Genomic DNA, 16,940 nt, shown 5'->3' with positions numbered 1-16,940 from the left:
AGACTGCAGGCAAAGGCCCTCCCTGGCCCCTCAGCCAGATAGATACATTTACCTGCAGGGCTCAGCTTTGGTGAAAGATATTGGCGAGAGAGAGGAAAGGGGACGGCCCGTGGTGCACCCCCTATTTTCCAAAGAACCACAGCCTCCTGGGAGGGCAGAGACATGAGGGTTCTCAGGGAAAGCCCTCCCAGGAGAGTTGAAGGGCAGGACGTGAAACACAGCAATCCCGGAATGGCCTGGTCTAAGATGCCTGTGCAATAGGCCTGGCCCTAGGCTTCCGGGGCTCTTCCTCGGCAGAGGCCCCAGTGGTATGAGCCCGACCAGGGCTGTAGGGCGCGTTGGGAGCGCGTTAGGGACGCGAAAGAGGGCGCAGGGCGCAGAACTCTGCCCGTTTCTCCCCAGGATTTTGGGGAGGACATGGAATCTGGCCAGGTCAGTGAGTAGGCTTTCCCAGAAGGAAAGTCCAGTGACAGTGGCATGTTGTGAAACACAAGATTGCTGGTGGTCTGGAGGGTGCTTTCTGTCAGCCACTTCTCCCGGGAGCAGCCAGAGAGCAGGCTGATGTCGTGCTCTGTCAAGCACAACACTGGCCCCAAACCACTGTCCTTAGCAAAAGCAGAAACATTCATAGTTTCAGTCTCCTGCATCTGATTCCTGCCATCAGCATGTGAACGTTTGGCAGTCCAAGGCTTGCCATGCAAACTTTGTTCATAGGTGTCCCATGCGAATGCATGGGCCTCATCACTACTGTCTACGGCAGGGCTCTCTGCTCAGCCTATGTAAGTGAAGCATTGGTGGTTCAGTGGTAGAATTCTCGCCTGCCACGTGGGAGGCCTGGGTTCGATTCCCGGCCAATGCAAAGCGCCCTTCTTTTGGCTTTGCTTTAGAAGTCAGAGATATAGACTTGGTGGGGAAAAAAATCTCAAAGCGTGACCCCGACGTGATTTGAACACGCAACCTTCTGATCTGGAGTCAGACGCGCTACCGTTGCGCCACGAGGTCCCTGTGCATGCAGTTCTCAGCCCCGGATCAAGAAATGCTTCTGTGCCTTTTATTGGCCCTCAGTACGCCTGTGGTTAAAGTAGAAGGCTTGGTGGCCCGTTTCCAGTCCTATTGGTGGAAATGACTAGAGGTGAAGAGATGAGAGAAGATAGAAATGGTGAGATAGAGCATGTCACGCAGGCAAAGCGAGAGCTCTAAGAGCAAAGCCAGACAGCTGTGTTTTAATTCAGGACTTGATGTAGGCAAAAGCATACGTCCCTGGGTGGGCTTGAACCACCAACCTTTCGGTTAACAGCCGAACGCGCTAACCGATTGCACCACAGAGACCAACCACCGCAGTGAGCGTGTTGGGACTCTATATATATTTTTACCTTTGTGCTCCTGCCTGCAGCTCTAAGGTCCTGGCATAAGACAGGTAGGCTTAGACTCCATTGTGACATGTCTTACTTCTCTTAGAAGAAGGTTCTGAGTTGCCAGGCAGCTTATCCTCTGCCGGGCACACTTTCCTTTGCAGGCTTTCAGGTTGTGAATCCAGCACTGCTTAGGTGTCCATGTCAGACATGAGCAGCTCATTGAGCCCCACTGTGTGTTTTTTGTGGAGATACAACTCTCAGACTAGAGGGAGCAGGCGGGAAGTGGGTGAGACTCACACAGGGTGGGTGGGGCAGTTAAAGGATGTTATCTAATAGTGTAATCGAGGAGTTGGGTTTTTTGTGCACTACACTTTAACCAGCGATTCTTTCTAAAAGGAAATCCCAGGGCAGTACCCGCAATGAGTGGCATCCCCACACCCGAGGTTGCATTGTGGTAGCTGTTCCCTGAGCCCATAGCCCCTGTCCCCATGTCGCCCTTTCTCCTCGTGTAACTCACCCCAGGTTCGGTGGCTCTGATACTTGCTGCTTCTGCTGCGCGATCATCCCCATGATCTGGGCCTTTGTACGAAATGTCATGTAAGATGACTTTATTCAGCACGGCGTTTGTCATTTGCTTGGTTGTCCTGTCACTGTTGGATGTTTTCTTGCGCAGACTACTGTCTAATGGTGGGAAGGCCACGAGACACGTGACTTTTCTCTTTCCTTGTTAGCATAGTTTCCTGCCACTGTCTTGGTGTGCTGCCAGCCTTTGAGACACGTGTCTTGCCCATCTCAGCTCCACTGTGGCATGTTAGATATGTCTTTGAGCAGAGTCCCGGTCCCAGAGCTGCTGCCTTCTCTGCACTCTGGCTTGTAAGACTGCAGGCAAAGGCCCTCCCTGGCCCCTCAGCCAGATAGATACATTTACCTGCAGGGCTCAGCTTTGGTGAAAGATATTGGCGAGAGAGAGGAAAGGGGACGGCCCGTGGTGCACCCCCTATTTTGCATAGAACCACAGCCTCCTGGGAGGGCAGAGACATGAGGGTTCTCAGGGAAAGCCCTCCCAGGAGTGTTGAAGGGCAGGACGTGAAACACAGCAATCCCGGAATGGCCTGGTCTAAGATGCCTGTGCAATAGGCCTGGCCCTAGGCTTCCGGGGCTCTTCCTCGGCAGAGGCCCCAGTGGTATGAGCCCGACCAGGGCTGTGCCCGACCAGGGCTGTAGGGCGCGTTGGGAGCGCGTTAGGGACGCGAAAGAGGGCGCAGGGCGCAGAACTCTGCCCGTTTCTCCCCAGGATTTTGGGGAGGACAGGGAATCTGGCCAGGTCAGTGACTAGGCTTTCCCAGAAGGAAAGTCCAGTGACAGTGGCATGTTGTGAAACACAAGATTGCTGGTGGTCTGGAGGGTGCTTTCTGTCAGCCACTTCTCCCGGGAGCAGCCAGAGAGCAGGCTGATGTCGTGCTCTGTCAAGCACAACACTGGCCCCAAACCACTGTCCTTAGCAAAAGCAGACACATTCATAGTTTCAGTCTCCTGCATCTGATTCCTGCCATCAGCATGTGAACGTTTGGCAGTCCAAGGCTTGCCATGCAAAATTTGTTCATAGGTGTCCCATGCGAATGCATGGGCCTCATCACTACTGTCTACGGCAGGGCTCTCTGCTCAGCCTATGTAAGTGAAGCATTGGTGGTTCAGTGGTAGAATTCTCGCCTGCCATGTGGGAGGCCCGGGTTCGATTCCCGGCCAATGCAAAGCACCCTTCTTTTGGCTTTGCTTTAGAAGTCAGAGATATAGACTTGGTGGGGAAAAAAATGTCAAAGAGTGACCCCGACGTGATTTGAACATGCAACCTTCTGATCTGGAGTCAGACGCGCTACTGTTGCGCCACGAGGTCCTGGTGCATGCAGTTCTCAGCCCCGGATCATGAAATGCTTCTGTGCCTTTTATTGGCCCTCAGTACGCCTGTGGTTAAAGTAGAAGGCTTGGTGGCCCGTTTCCAGTCCTATTGGTGGAAATGACTAGAGGTGAAGAGATGAGAGAAGATAGAAATGTTGAGATAGAGCATGTCACGCAGGCAAAGCGAGAGCTCTAAGAGCAAAGCCAGACAGCTGTGTTTTAATTCAGGACTTGATGTAGGCAAAAGCATACGTCCCTGGGTGGGCTTGAACCACCAACCTTTCGGTTAACAGCCGAACGCGCTAACCGATTGCGCCACAGAGACCAACCACCGCAGTGAGCGTGTTGGGACTCAATATATGTTTTTACCTTTGTGCTCCTGCCTGCAGCTCTAAGGTCCTGGCATAAGACAGGTAGGCTTAGACTCCATTGTGACATGTCTTACTTCTCTTAGAAGAAGGTTCTGAGTTGCCAGGCAGCTTATCTTCTGCCGGGCACACTTTCCTTTGCAGGCTTTCAGGTTGTGAATCCAGCACTGCTTAGGTGTCCATGTCAGACATGAGCAGCTCATTGAGCCCCACTGTGTGTTTTTTGTGGAGATACAACTCTCAGACTAGAGGGAGCAGGCGGGAAGTGGGTGAGACTCACACAGGGTGGGTGGGGCAGTTAAAGGATGTTATGTAATAGTGTAATCGAGGAGTTGGGTTTTTTGTGCACTACACTTTAACCAGCGATTCTTTCTAAAAGGAAATCCCAGGGCAGTACCCGCAATGAGTGGCATCCCCACACCCGAGGTTGCATTGTGGTAGCTGTTCCCTGAGCCCCTAGCCCCTGTCCCCATGTCGCCCTTTCTCCTCGTGTAACTCACCTCAGGTTCGGTGGCTCTGATACTTGCTGCTTCTGCGCGATCATCCCCATGATCTGGGCCTTTGTACGAAATGTCATGTAAGATGACTTTATTCAGCACAGCGTTTGTCATTTGCTTGGTTGTCCTGTCACTGTTGGATGTTTTCTTGCGCAGACTACTGTCTAATGGTGGGAAGGCCACGAGACACGTGACTTTTCTCTTTCCTTGTTAGCATAGTTTCCTGCCACTGTCTTGTTGTGCTGCCTGCCTGTGAGACACGTGTCTTGCCCATCTCAGCTCCACTGTGGCATGTTAGATATGTCTTTGAGCAGAGTCCCGGTCCCAGAGCTGCTGCCTTCTCTGCACTCTGGCTTGTAAGACTGCAGGCAAAGGCCCTCCCTGGCCCCTCAGCCAGATAGATACATTTACCTGCAGGGCTCAGCTTTGGTGAAAGATATTGGCGAGAGAGAGGAAAGGGGACGGCCCGTGGTGCACCCCCTATTTTCCAAAGAACCACAGCCTCCTGGGAGGGCAGAGACATGAGGGTTCTCAGGGAAAGCCCTCCCAGGAGAGTTGAAGGGCAGGACGTGAAACACAGCAATCCCGGAATGGCCTGGTCTAAGATGCCTGTGCAATAGGCCTGGCCCTAGGCTTCCGGGGCTCTTCCTCGGCAGAGGCCCCAGTGGTATGAGCCCGACCAGGGCTGTAGGGCGCGTTGGGAGCGCGTTAGGGACGCGAAAGAGGGCGCAGGGCGCAGAACTCTGCCCGTTTCTCCCCAGGATTTTGGGGAGGACATGGAATCTGGCCAGGTCAGTGAGTAGGCTTTCCCAGAAGGAAAGTCCAGTGACAGTGGCATGTTGTGAAACACAAGATTGCTGGTGGTCTGGAGGGTGCTTTCTGTCAGCCACTTCTCCCGGGAGCAGCCAGAGAGCAGGCTGATGTCGTGCTCTGTCAAGCACAACACTGGCCCCAAACCACTGTCCTTAGCAAAAGCAGAAACATTCATAGTTTCAGTCTCCTGCATCTGATTCCTGCCATCAGCATGTGAACGTTTGGCAGTCCAAGGCTTGCCATGCAAACTTTGTTCATAGGTGTCCCATGCGAATGCATGGGCCTCATCACTACTGTCTACGGCAGGGCTCTCTGCTCAGCCTATGTAAGTGAAGCATTGGTGGTTCAGTGGTAGAATTCTCGCCTGCCACGTGGGAGGCCTGGGTTCGATTCCCGGCCAATGCAAAGCGCCCTTCTTTTGGCTTTGCTTTAGAAGTCAGAGATATAGACTTGGTGGGGAAAAAAATCTCAAAGAGTGACCCCGACGTGATTTGAACACGCAACCTTCTGATCTGGAGTCAGACGCGCTACCGTTGCGCCACGAGGTCCCTGTGCATGCAGTTCTCAGCCCCGGATCAAGAAATGCTTCTGTGCCTTTTATTGGCCCTCAGTACGCCTGTGGTTAAAGTAGAAGGCTTGGTGGCCCGTTTCCAGTCCTATTGGTGGAAATGACTAGAGGTGAAGAGATGAGAGAAGATAGAAATGGTGAGATAGAGCATGTCACGCAGGCAAAGCGAGAGCTCTAAGAGCAAAGCCAGACAGCTGTGTTTTAATTCAGGACTTGATGTAGGCAAAAGCATACGTCCCTGGGTGGGCTTGAACCACCAACCTTTCGGTTAACAGCCGAACGCGCTAACCGATTGCACCACAGAGACCAACCACCGCAGTGAGCGTGTTGGGACTCTATATATATTTTTACCTTTGTGCTCCTGCCTGCAGCTCTAAGGTCCTGGCATAAGACAGGTAGGCTTAGACTCCATTGTGACATGTCTTACTTCTCTTAGAAGAAGGTTCTGAGTTGCCAGGCAGCTTATCCTCTGCCGGGCACACTTTCCTTTGCAGGCTTTCAGGTTGTGAATCCAGCACTGCTTAGGTGTCCATGTCAGACATGAGCAGCTCATTGAGCCCCACTGTGTGTTTTTTGTGGAGATACAACTCTCAGACTAGAGGGAGCAGGCGGGAAGTGGGTGAGACTCACACAGGGTGGGTGGGGCAGTTAAAGGATGTTATCTAATAGTGTAATCGAGGAGTTGGGTTTTTTGTGCACTACACTTTAACCAGCGATTCTTTCTAAAAGGAAATCCCAGGGCAGTACCCGCAATGAGTGGCATCCCCACACCCGAGGTTGCATTGTGGTAGCTGTTCCCTGAGCCCATAGCCCCTGTCCCCATGTCGCCCTTTCTCCTCGTGTAACTCACCCCAGGTTCGGTGGCTCTGATACTTGCTGCTTCTGCTGCGCGATCATCCCCATGATCTGGGCCTTTGTACGAAATGTCATGTAAGATGACTTTATTCAGCACGGCGTTTGTCATTTGCTTGGTTGTCCTGTCACTGTTGGATGTTTTCTTGCGCAGACTACTGTCTAATGGTGGGAAGGCCACAAGACACGTGACTTTTCTCTTTCCTTGTTAGCATAGTTTCCTGCCACTGTCTTGGTGTGCTGCCAGCCTTTGAGACACGTGTCTTGCCCATCTCAGCTCCACTGTGGCATGTTAGATATGTCTTTGAGCAGAGTCCCGGTCCCAGAGCTGCTGCCTTCTCTGCACTCTGGCTTGTAAGACTGCAGGCAAAGGCCCTCCCTGGCCCCTCAGCCAGATAGATACATTTACCTGCAGGGCTCAGCTTTGGTGAAAGATATTGGCGAGAGAGAGGAAAGGGGACGGCCCGTGGTGCACCCCCTATTTTGCATAGAACCACAGCCTCCTGGGAGGGCAGAGACATGAGGGTTCTCAGGGAAAGCCCTCCCAGGAGTGTTGAAGGGCAGGACGTGAAACACAGCAATCCCGGAATGGCCTGGTCTAAGATGCCTGTGCAATAGGCCTGGCCCTAGGCTTCCGGGGCTCTTCCTCGGCAGAGGCCCCAGTGGTATGAGCCCGACCAGGGCTGTAGGGCGCGTTGGGAGCGCGTTAGGGACGCGAAAGAGGGCGCAGGGCGCAGAACTCTGCCCGTTTCTCCCCAGGATTTTGGGGAGGACAGGGAATCTGGCCAGGTCAGTGACTAGGCTTTCCCAGAAGGAAAGTCCAGTGACAGTGGCATGTTGTGAAACACAAGATTGCTGGTGGTCTGGAGGGTGCTTTCTGTCAGCCACTTCTCCCGGGAGCAGCCAGAGAGCAGGCTGATGTCGTGCTCTGTCAAGCACAACACTGGCCCCAAACCACTGTCCTTAGCAAAAGCAGACACATTCATAGTTTCAGTCTCCTGCATCTGATTCCTGCCATCAGCATGTGAACGTTTGGCAGTCCAAGGCTTGCCATGCAAAATTTGTTCATAGGTGTCCCATGCGAATGCATGGGCCTCATCACTACTGTCTACGGCAGGGCTCTCTGCTCAGCCTATGTAAGTGAAGCATTGGTGGTTCAGTGGTAGAATTCTCGCCTGCCACGTGGGAGGCCCGGGTTCGATTCCCGGCCAATGCAAAGCACCCTTCTTTTGGCTTTGCTTTAGAAGTCAGAGATATAGACTTGGTGGGGAAAAAAATGTCAAAGAGTGACCCCGACGTGATTTGAACATGCAACCTTCTGATCTGGAGTCAGACGCGCTACTGTTGCGCCACGAGGTCCTGGTGCATGCAGTTCTCAGCCCCGGATCATGAAATGCTTCTGTGCCTTTTATTGGCCCTCAGTACGCCTGTGGTTAAAGTAGAAGGCTTGGTGGCCCGTTTCCAGTCCTATTGGTGGAAATGACTAGAGGTGAAGAGATGAGAGAAGATAGAAATGTTGAGATAGAGCATGTCACGCAGGCAAAGCGAGAGCTCTAAGAGCAAAGCCAGACAGCTGTGTTTTAATTCAGGACTTGATGTAGGCAAAAGCATACGTCCCTGGGTGGGCTTGAACCACCAACCTTTCGGTTAACAGCCGAACGCGCTAACCGATTGCGCCACAGAGACCAACCACCGCAGTGAGCGTGTTGGGACTCAATATATGTTTTTACCTTTGTGCTCCTGCCTGCAGCTCTAAGGTCCTGGCATAAGACAGGTAGGCTTAGACTCCATTGTGACATGTCTTACTTCTCTTAGAAGAAGGTTCTGAGTTGCCAGGCAGCTTATCTTCTGCCGGGCACACTTTCCTTTGCAGGCTTTCAGGTTGTGAATCCAGCACTGCTTAGGTGTCCATGTCAGACATGAGCAGCTCATTGAGCCCCACTGTGTGTTTTTTGTGGAGATACAACTCTCAGACTAGAGGGAGCAGGCGGGAAGTGGGTGAGACTCACACAGGGTGGGTGGGGCAGTTAAAGGATGTTATCTAATAGTGTAATCGAGGAGTTGGGTTTTTTGTGCACTACACTTTAACCAGCGATTCTTTCTAAAAGGAAATCCCAGGGCAGTACCCGCAATGAGTGGCATCCCCACACCCGAGGTTGCATTGTGGTAGCTGTTCCCTGAGCCCCTAGCCCCTGTCCCCATGTCGCCCTTTCTCCTCGTGTAACTCACCTCAGGTTCGGTGGCTCTGATACTTGCTGCTTCTGCGCGATCATCCCCATGATCTGGGCCTTTGTACGAAATGTCATGTAAGATGACTTTATTCAGCACAGCGTTTGTCATTTGCTTGGTTGTCCTGTCACTGTTGGATGTTTTCTTGCGCAGACTACTGTCTAATGGTGGGAAGGCCACGAGACACGTGACTTTTCTCTTTCCTTGTTAGCATAGTTTCCTGCCACTGTCTTGTTGTGCTGCCTGCCTGTGAGACACGTGTCTTGCCCATCTCAGCTCCACTGTGGCATGTTAGATATGTCTTTGAGCAGAGTCCCGGTCCCAGAGCTGCTGCCTTCTCTGCACTCTGGCTTGTAAGACTGCAGGCAAAGGCCCTCCCTGGCCCCTCAGCCAGATAGATACATTTACCTGCAGGGCTCAGCTTTGGTGAAAGATATTGGCGAGAGAGAGGAAAGGGGACGGCCCGTGGTGCACCCCCTATTTTCCAAAGAACCACAGCCTCCTGGGAGGGCAGAGACATGAGGGTTCTCAGGGAAAGCCCTCCCAGGAGAGTTGAAGGGCAGGACGTGAAACACAGCAATCCCGGAATGGCCTGGTCTAAGATGCCTGTGCAATAGGCCTGGCCCTAGGCTTCCGGGGCTCTTCCTCGGCAGAGGCCCCAGTGGTATGAGCCCGACCAGGGCTGTAGGGCGCGTTGGGAGCGCGTTAGGGACGCGAAAGAGGGCGCAGGGCGCAGAACTCTGCCCGTTTCTCCCCAGGATTTTGGGGAGGACATGGAATCTGGCCAGGTCAGTGAGTAGGCTTTCCCAGAAGGAAAGTCCAGTGACAGTGGCATGTTGTGAAACACAAGATTGCTGGTGGTCTGGAGGGTGCTTTCTGTCAGCCACTTCTCCCGGGAGCAGCCAGAGAGCAGGCTGATGTCGTGCTCTGTCAAGCACAACACTGGCCCCAAACCACTGTCCTTAGCAAAAGCAGAAACATTCATAGTTTCAGTCTCCTGCATCTGATTCCTGCCATCAGCATGTGAACGTTTGGCAGTCCAAGGCTTGCCATGCAAACTTTGTTCATAGGTGTCCCATGCGAATGCATGGGCCTCATCACTACTGTCTACGGCAGGGCTCTCTGCTCAGCCTATGTAAGTGAAGCATTGGTGGTTCAGTGGTAGAATTCTCGCCTGCCACGTGGGAGGCCTGGGTTCGATTCCCGGCCAATGCAAAGCGCCCTTCTTTTGGCTTTGCTTTAGAAGTCAGAGATATAGACTTGGTGGGGAAAAAAATCTCAAAGCGTGACCCCGACGTGATTTGAACACGCAACCTTCTGATCTGGAGTCAGACGCGCTACCGTTGCGCCACGAGGTCCCTGTGCATGCAGTTCTCAGCCCCGGATCAAGAAATGCTTCTGTGCCTTTTATTGGCCCTCAGTACGCCTGTGGTTAAAGTAGAAGGCTTGGTGGCCCGTTTCCAGTCCTATTGGTGGAAATGACTAGAGGTGAAGAGATGAGAGAAGATAGAAATGGTGAGATAGAGCATGTCACGCAGGCAAAGCGAGAGCTCTAAGAGCAAAGCCAGACAGCTGTGTTTTAATTCAGGACTTGATGTAGGCAAAAGCATACGTCCCTGGGTGGGCTTGAACCACCAACCTTTCGGTTAACAGCCGAACGCGCTAACCGATTGCACCACAGAGACCAACCACCGCAGTGAGCGTGTTGGGACTCTATATATATTTTTACCTTTGTGCTCCTGCCTGCAGCTCTAAGGTCCTGGCATAAGACAGGTAGGCTTAGACTCCATTGTGACATGTCTTACTTCTCTTAGAAGAAGGTTCTGAGTTGCCAGGCAGCTTATCCTCTGCCGGGCACACTTTCCTTTGCAGGCTTTCAGGTTGTGAATCCAGCACTGCTTAGGTGTCCATGTCAGACATGAGCAGCTCATTGAGCCCCACTGTGTGTTTTTTGTGGAGATACAACTCTCAGACTAGAGGGAGCAGGCGGGAAGTGGGTGAGACTCACACAGGGTGGGTGGGGCAGTTAAAGGATGTTATCTAATAGTGTAATCGAGGAGTTGGGTTTTTTGTGCACTACACTTTAACCAGCGATTCTTTCTAAAAGGAAATCCCAGGGCAGTACCCGCAATGAGTGGCATCCCCACACCCGAGGTTGCATTGTGGTAGCTGTTCCCTGAGCCCATAGCCCCTGTCCCCATGTCGCCCTTTCTCCTCGTGTAACTCACCCCAGGTTCGGTGGCTCTGATACTTGCTGCTTCTGCTGCGCGATCATCCCCATGATCTGGGCCTTTGTACGAAATGTCATGTAAGATGACTTTATTCAGCACGGCGTTTGTCATTTGCTTGGTTGTCCTGTCACTGTTGGATGTTTTCTTGCGCAGACTACTGTCTAATGGTGGGAAGGCCACGAGACACGTGACTTTTCTCTTTCCTTGTTAGCATAGTTTCCTGCCACTGTCTTGGTGTGCTGCCAGCCTTTGAGACACGTGTCTTGCCCATCTCAGCTCCACTGTGGCATGTTAGATATGTCTTTGAGCAGAGTCCCGGTCCCAGAGCTGCTGCCTTCTCTGCACTCTGGCTTGTAAGACTGCAGGCAAAGGCCCTCCCTGGCCCCTCAGCCAGATAGATACATTTACCTGCAGGGCTCAGCTTTGGTGAAAGATATTGGCGAGAGAGAGGAAAGGGGACGGCCCGTGGTGCACCCCCTGTTTTGCATAGAACCACAGCCTCCTGGGAGGGCAGAGACATGAGGGTTCTCAGGGAAAGCCCTCCCAGGAGTGTTGAAGGGCAGGACGTGAAACACAGCAATCCCGGAATGGCCTGGTCTAAGATGCCTGTGCAATAGGCCTGGCCCTAGGCTTCCGGGGCTCTTCCTCGGCAGAGGCCCCAGTGGTATGAGCCCGACCAGGGCTGTGCCCGACCAGGGCTGTAGGGCGCGTTGGGAGCGCGTTAGGGACGCGAAAGAGGGCGCAGGGCGCAGAACTCTGCCCGTTTCTCCCCAGGATTTTGGGGAGGACAGGGAATCTGGCCAGGTCAGTGACTAGGCTTTCCCAGAAGGAAAGTCCAGTGACAGTGGCATGTTGTGAAACACAAGATTGCTGGTGGTCTGGAGGGTGCTTTCTGTCAGCCACTTCTCCCGGGAGCAGCCAGAGAGCAGGCTGATGTCGTGCTCTGTCAAGCACAACACTGGCCCCAAACCACTGTCCTTAGCAAAAGCAGACACATTCATAGTTTCAGTCTCCTGCATCTGATTCCTGCCATCAGCATGTGAACGTTTGGCAGTCCAAGGCTTGCCATGCAAAATTTGTTCATAGGTGTCCCATGCGAATGCATGGGCCTCATCACTACTGTCTACGGCAGGGCTCTCTGCTCAGCCTATGTAAGTGAAGCATTGGTGGTTCAGTGGTAGAATTCTCGCCTGCCACGTGGGAGGCCCGGGTTCGATTCCCGGCCAATGCAAAGCACCCTTCTTTTGGCTTTGCTTTAGAAGTCAGAGATATAGACTTGGTGGGGAAAAAAATGTCAAAGAGTGACCCCGACGTGATTTGAACATGCAACCTTCTGATCTGGAGTCAGACGCGCTACTGTTGCGCCACGAGGTCCTGGTGCATGCAGTTCTCAGCCCCGGATCATGAAATGCTTCTGTGCCTTTTATTGGCCCTCAGTACGCCTGTGGTTAAAGTAGAAGGCTTGGTGGCCCGTTTCCAGTCCTATTGGTGGAAATGACTAGAGGTGAAGAGATGATAGAAGATAGAAATGTTGAGATAGAGCATGTCACGCAGGCAAAGCGAGAGCTCTAAGAGCAAAGCCAGACAGCTGTGTTTTAATTCAGGACTTGATGTAGGCAAAAGCATACGTCCCTGGGTGGGCTTGAACCACCAACCTTTCGGTTAACAGCCGAACGCGCTAACCGATTGCGCCACAGAGACCAACCACCGCAGTGAGCGTGTTGGGACTCAATATATGTTTTTACCTTTGTGCTCCTGCCTGCAGCTCTAAGGTCCTGCCATAAGACAGGTAGGCTTAGACTCCATTGTGACATGTCTTACTTCTCTTAGAAGAAGGTTCTGAGTTGCCAGGCAGCTTATCTTCTGCCGGGCACACTTTCCTTTGCAGGCTTTCAGGTTGTGAATCCAGCACTGCTTAGGTGTCCATGTCAGACATGAGCAGCTCATTGAGCCCCACTGTGTGTTTTTTGTGGAGATACAACTCTCAGACTAGAGGGAGCAGGCGGGAAGTGGGTGAGACTCACACAGGGTGGGTGGGGCAGTTAAAGGATGTTATCTAATAGTGTAATCGAGGAGTTGGGTTTTTTGTGCACTACACTTTAACCAGCGATTCTTTCTAAAAGGAAATCCCAGGGCAGTACCCGCAATGAGTGGCATCCCCACACCCGAGGTTGCATTGTGGTAGCTGTTCCCTGAGCCCCTAGCCCCTGTCCCCATGTCGCCCTTTCTCCTCGTGTAACTCACCTCAGGTTCGGTGGCTCTGATACTTGCTGCTTCTGCGCGATCATCCCCATGATCTGGGCCTTTGTACGAAATGTCATGTAAGATGACTTTATTCAGCACAGCGTTTGTCATTTGCTTGGTTGTCCTGTCACTGTTGGATGTTTTCTTGCGCAGACTACTGTCTAATGGTGGGAAGGCCACGAGACACGTGACTTTTCTCTTTCCTTGTTAGCATAGTTTCCTGCCACTGTCTTGTTGTGCTGCCTGCCTGTGAGACACGTGTCTTGCCCATCTCAGCTCCACTGTGGCATGTTAGATATGTCTTTGAGCAGAGTCCCGGTCCCAGAGCTGCTGCCTTCTCTGCACTCTGGCTTGTAAGACTGCAGGCAAAGGCCCTCCCTGGCCCCTCAGCCAGATAGATACATTTACCTGCAGGGCTCAGCTTTGGTGAAAGATATTGGCGAGAGAGAGGAAAGGGGACGGCCCGTGGTGCACCCCCTATTTTCCAAAGAACCACAGCCTCCTGGGAGGGCAGAGACATGAGGGTTCTCAGGGAAAGCCCTCCCAGGAGAGTTGAAGGGCAGGACGTGAAACACAGCAATCCCGGAATGGCCTGGTCTAAGATGCCTGTGCAATAGGCCTGGCCCTAGGCTTCCGGGGCTCTTCCTCGGCAGAGGCCCCAGTGGTATGAGCCCGACCAGGGCTGTAGGGCGCGTTGGGAGCGCGTTAGGGACGCGAAAGAGGGCGCAGGGCGCAGAACTCTGCCCGTTTCTCCCCAGGATTTTGGGGAGGACATGGAATCTGGCCAGGTCAGTGAGTAGGCTTTCCCAGAAGGAAAGTCCAGTGACAGTGGCATGTTGTGAAACACAAGATTGCTGGTGGTCTGGAGGGTGCTTTCTGTCAGCCACTTCTCCCGGGAGCAGCCAGAGAGCAGGCTGATGTCGTGCTCTGTCAAGCACAACACTGGCCCCAAACCACTGTCCTTAGCAAAAGCAGAAACATTCATAGTTTCAGTCTCCTGCATCTGATTCCTGCCATCAGCATGTGAACGTTTGGCAGTCCAAGGCTTGCCATGCAAACTTTGTTCATAGGTGTCCCATTCGAATGCATGGGCCTCATCACTACTGTCTACGGCAGGGCTCTCTGCTCAGCCTATGTAAGTGAAGCATTGGTGGTTCAGTGGTAGAATTCTCGCCTGCCACGCGGGAGGCCCAGGTTCGATTTACGGCCAATGCAAAGCGCCCTTCTTTTGGCTTTGCTTTAGAAGTCAGAGATATAGACTTGGTGGGGAAAAAAATGTCAAAGAGTGACCCCGACGTGATTTGAACACGCAACCTTCTGATCTGGAGTCAGACGCGCTACCGTTGCGCCACGAGGTCCCTGTGCATGCAGTTCTCAGCCCCGGATCAAGAAATGCTTCTGTGCCTTTTATTGGCCCTCAGTACGCCTGTGGTTAAAGTAGAAGGCTTGGTGTCCCGTTTCCAGTCCTATTGGTGGAAATGACTAGAGGTGAAGAGATGAGAGAAGATAGAAATGTTGAGATAGAGCATGTCACGCAGGCAAAGCGAGAGCTCTAAGAGCACAGCCAGACAGCTGTGTTTTAATTCAGGACTTGATGTAGGCAAAAGCATACGTCCCTGGGTGGGCTTGAACCACCAACCTTTCGGTTAACAGCCGAACGCGCTAACCGATTGCACCACAGAGACCAACCACCGCAGTGAGCGTGTTGGGACTCAATATATGTTTTTACCTTTGTGCTCATGCCTGCAGCTCTAAGGTCCTGGCATAAGACAGGTAGGCTTAGACTCCATTGTGACATGTCTTACTTCTCTTAGAAGAATGTTCTGAGTTGCCAGGCAGCTTATCTTCTGCCGGGCACACTTTCCTTTGCAGGCTTTCAGGTTGTGAATCCAGCACTGCTTAGGTGTCCATGTCAGACATGAGCAGCTCATTGAGCCCCACTGTGTGTTTTTTGTGGAGATACAACTCTCAGACTAGAGGGAGCAGGCGGGAAGTGGGTGAGACTCACACAGGGTGGGTGGGGCAGTTAAAGGATGTTATCTAATAGTGTAATCGAGGAGTTGGGTTTTTTGTGCACTACACTTTAACCAGCGATTCTTTCTAAAAGGAAATCCCAGGGCAGTACCCGCAATGAGGGGCATCCCCACACCCGAGGTTGCATTGTGGTAGCTGTTCCCTGAGCCCATAGCCTCTGTCCCCATGTCGCCCTTTCTCCTCGTGTAACTCACCCCAGGTTCGGTGGCTCTGATACTTGCTGCTTCTGCTGCGCGATCATCCCCATGATCTGGGCCTTTGTACGAAATGTCATGTAAGATGACTTTATTCAGCACGGCGTTTGTCATTTGCTTGGTTGTCCTGTCACTGTTGGATGTTTTCTTGCGCAGACTACTGTCTAATGGTGGGAAGGCCACGAGACACGTGACTTTTCTCTTTCCTTGTTAGCATAGTTTCCTGCCACTGTCTTGGTGTGCTGCCAGCCTGTGAGACACGTGTCTTGCCCATCTCAGCTCCACTGTGGCATGTTAGATATGTCTTTGAGCAGAGTCCCGGTCCCAGAGCTGCTGCCTTCTCTGCACTCTGGCTTGTAAGACTGCAGGCAAAGGCCCTCCCTGGCCCCTCAGCCAGATAGATACATTTACCTGCAGGGCTCAGTTTTGGTGAAAGATATTGGCGAGAGAGAGGAAAGGGGACGGCCCGTGGTGCACCCCCTATTTTGCATAGAACCACAGCCTCCTGGGAGGGCAGAGACATGAGGGTTCTCAGGGAAAGCCCTCCCAGGACTGTTGAAGGGCAGGACGTGAAACACAGCAATCCCGGAATGGCCTGGTCTAAGATGCCTGTGCAATAGGCCTGGCCCTAGGCTTCCGGGGCTCTTCCTCGGCAGAGGCCCCAGTGGTATGAGCCCGACCAGGGCTGTGCCCGACCAGGGCTGTAGGGCGCGTTGGGAGCGCGTTAGGGACGCGAAAGAGGGCGCAGGGCGCAGAACTCTGCCCGTTTCTCCCCAGGATTTTGGGGAGGACAGGGAATCTGGCCAGGTCAGTGACTAGGCTTTCCCAGAAGGAAAGTCCAGTGACAGTGGCATGTTGTGAAACACAAGATTGCTGGTGGTCTGGAGGGTGCTTTCTGTCAGCCACTTCTCCCGGGAGCAGCCAGAGAGCAGGCTGATGTCGTGCTCTGTCAAGCACAACACTGGCCCCAAACCACTGTCCTTAGCAAAAGCAGAAACATTCATAGTTTCAGTCTCCTGCATCTGATTCCTGCCATCAGCATGTGAACGTTTGGCAGTCCAAGGCTTGCCATGCAAACTTTGTTCATAGGTGTCCCATGCGAATGCATGGGCCTCATCACTACTGTCTACGGCAGGGCTCTCTGCTCAGCCTATGTAAGTGAAGCATTGGTGGTTCAGTGGTAGAATTCTCGCCTGCCACGCGGGAGGCCCGGGTTCGATTCCCGGCCAATGCAAAGCGCCCTTCTTTTGGCTTTGCTTTAGAAGTCAGAGATATAGACTTGGTGGGGAAAAAAATGTCAAAGAGTGACCCCGACGTGATTTGAACACGCAACCTTCTGATCTGGAGTCAGACGCACTACCGTTTCGCCACGAGGTCCCTGTTCATGCAGTTCTCAGCCCCGGATCAAGAAATGCTTCTGTGCCTTTTATTGGCCCTCAGTACGCCTGTGGTTAAAGTAGAAGGCTTGGTGGCCCGTTTCCAGTCCTATTGGTGGAAATGACTAGAGGTGAAGAGATGAGAGAAGATAGAAATGTTGAGATAGAGCATGTCACGCAGGCAAAGCGAGAGCTCTAAGAGCAAAGCCAGACAGCTGTGTTTTAATTCAGGACTTGATGTAGGCAAAAGCATACGTCCCTGGGTGGGCTTGAACCACCAACC

At 52.7% G+C, this 16,940-nt stretch overlaps 8 non-coding genes across 8 annotated transcripts; 1 reads left to right on the top strand and 7 right to left on the bottom strand.

Annotated features, from left to right (window-relative positions):
- Nucleotides 1-930: 930 nt before the first annotated feature.
- On the bottom strand, nucleotides 931-1,002 carry TRNAW-CCA (transfer RNA tryptophan (anticodon CCA)). The gene has a single exon. It is a non-coding gene; the product is annotated as a tRNA-Trp (tRNA).
- A 2,500-nt stretch (nucleotides 1,003-3,502) lies between these two features.
- TRNAN-GUU (transfer RNA asparagine (anticodon GUU)) lies at nucleotides 3,503-3,576 on the bottom strand. The gene has a single exon. It is a non-coding gene; the product is annotated as a tRNA-Asn (tRNA).
- Nucleotides 3,577-5,405: 1,829 nt separating this feature from the next.
- On the bottom strand, nucleotides 5,406-5,477 carry TRNAW-CCA (transfer RNA tryptophan (anticodon CCA)). The gene has a single exon. It is a non-coding gene; the product is annotated as a tRNA-Trp (tRNA).
- A 2,484-nt stretch (nucleotides 5,478-7,961) lies between these two features.
- TRNAN-GUU (transfer RNA asparagine (anticodon GUU)) lies at nucleotides 7,962-8,035 on the bottom strand. The gene has a single exon. It is a non-coding gene; the product is annotated as a tRNA-Asn (tRNA).
- Nucleotides 8,036-9,864: 1,829 nt separating this feature from the next.
- Nucleotides 9,865-9,936, bottom strand: TRNAW-CCA (transfer RNA tryptophan (anticodon CCA)). Its single transcript has one exon. It is a non-coding gene; the product is annotated as a tRNA-Trp (tRNA).
- A 2,500-nt stretch (nucleotides 9,937-12,436) lies between these two features.
- TRNAN-GUU (transfer RNA asparagine (anticodon GUU)) lies at nucleotides 12,437-12,510 on the bottom strand. Its single transcript has one exon. It is a non-coding gene; the product is annotated as a tRNA-Asn (tRNA).
- Nucleotides 12,511-14,339: 1,829 nt separating this feature from the next.
- TRNAW-CCA (transfer RNA tryptophan (anticodon CCA)) lies at nucleotides 14,340-14,411 on the bottom strand. Its single transcript has one exon. It is a non-coding gene; the product is annotated as a tRNA-Trp (tRNA).
- Nucleotides 14,412-16,444: 2,033 nt separating this feature from the next.
- On the top strand, nucleotides 16,445-16,515 carry TRNAG-GCC (transfer RNA glycine (anticodon GCC)). Its single transcript has one exon. It is a non-coding gene; the product is annotated as a tRNA-Gly (tRNA).
- The last annotated feature ends 425 nt before the right edge of the window (nucleotides 16,516-16,940 follow it).

Source organism: Pleurodeles waltl, chromosome 4_1, assembly GCF_031143425.1.
Source record: "Pleurodeles waltl isolate 20211129_DDA chromosome 4_1, aPleWal1.hap1.20221129, whole genome shotgun sequence".
NCBI lineage: Eukaryota > Metazoa > Chordata > Amphibia > Caudata > Salamandridae > Pleurodeles > Pleurodeles waltl.
This window is presented reverse-complemented; position numbering and strand designations above follow the sequence as displayed.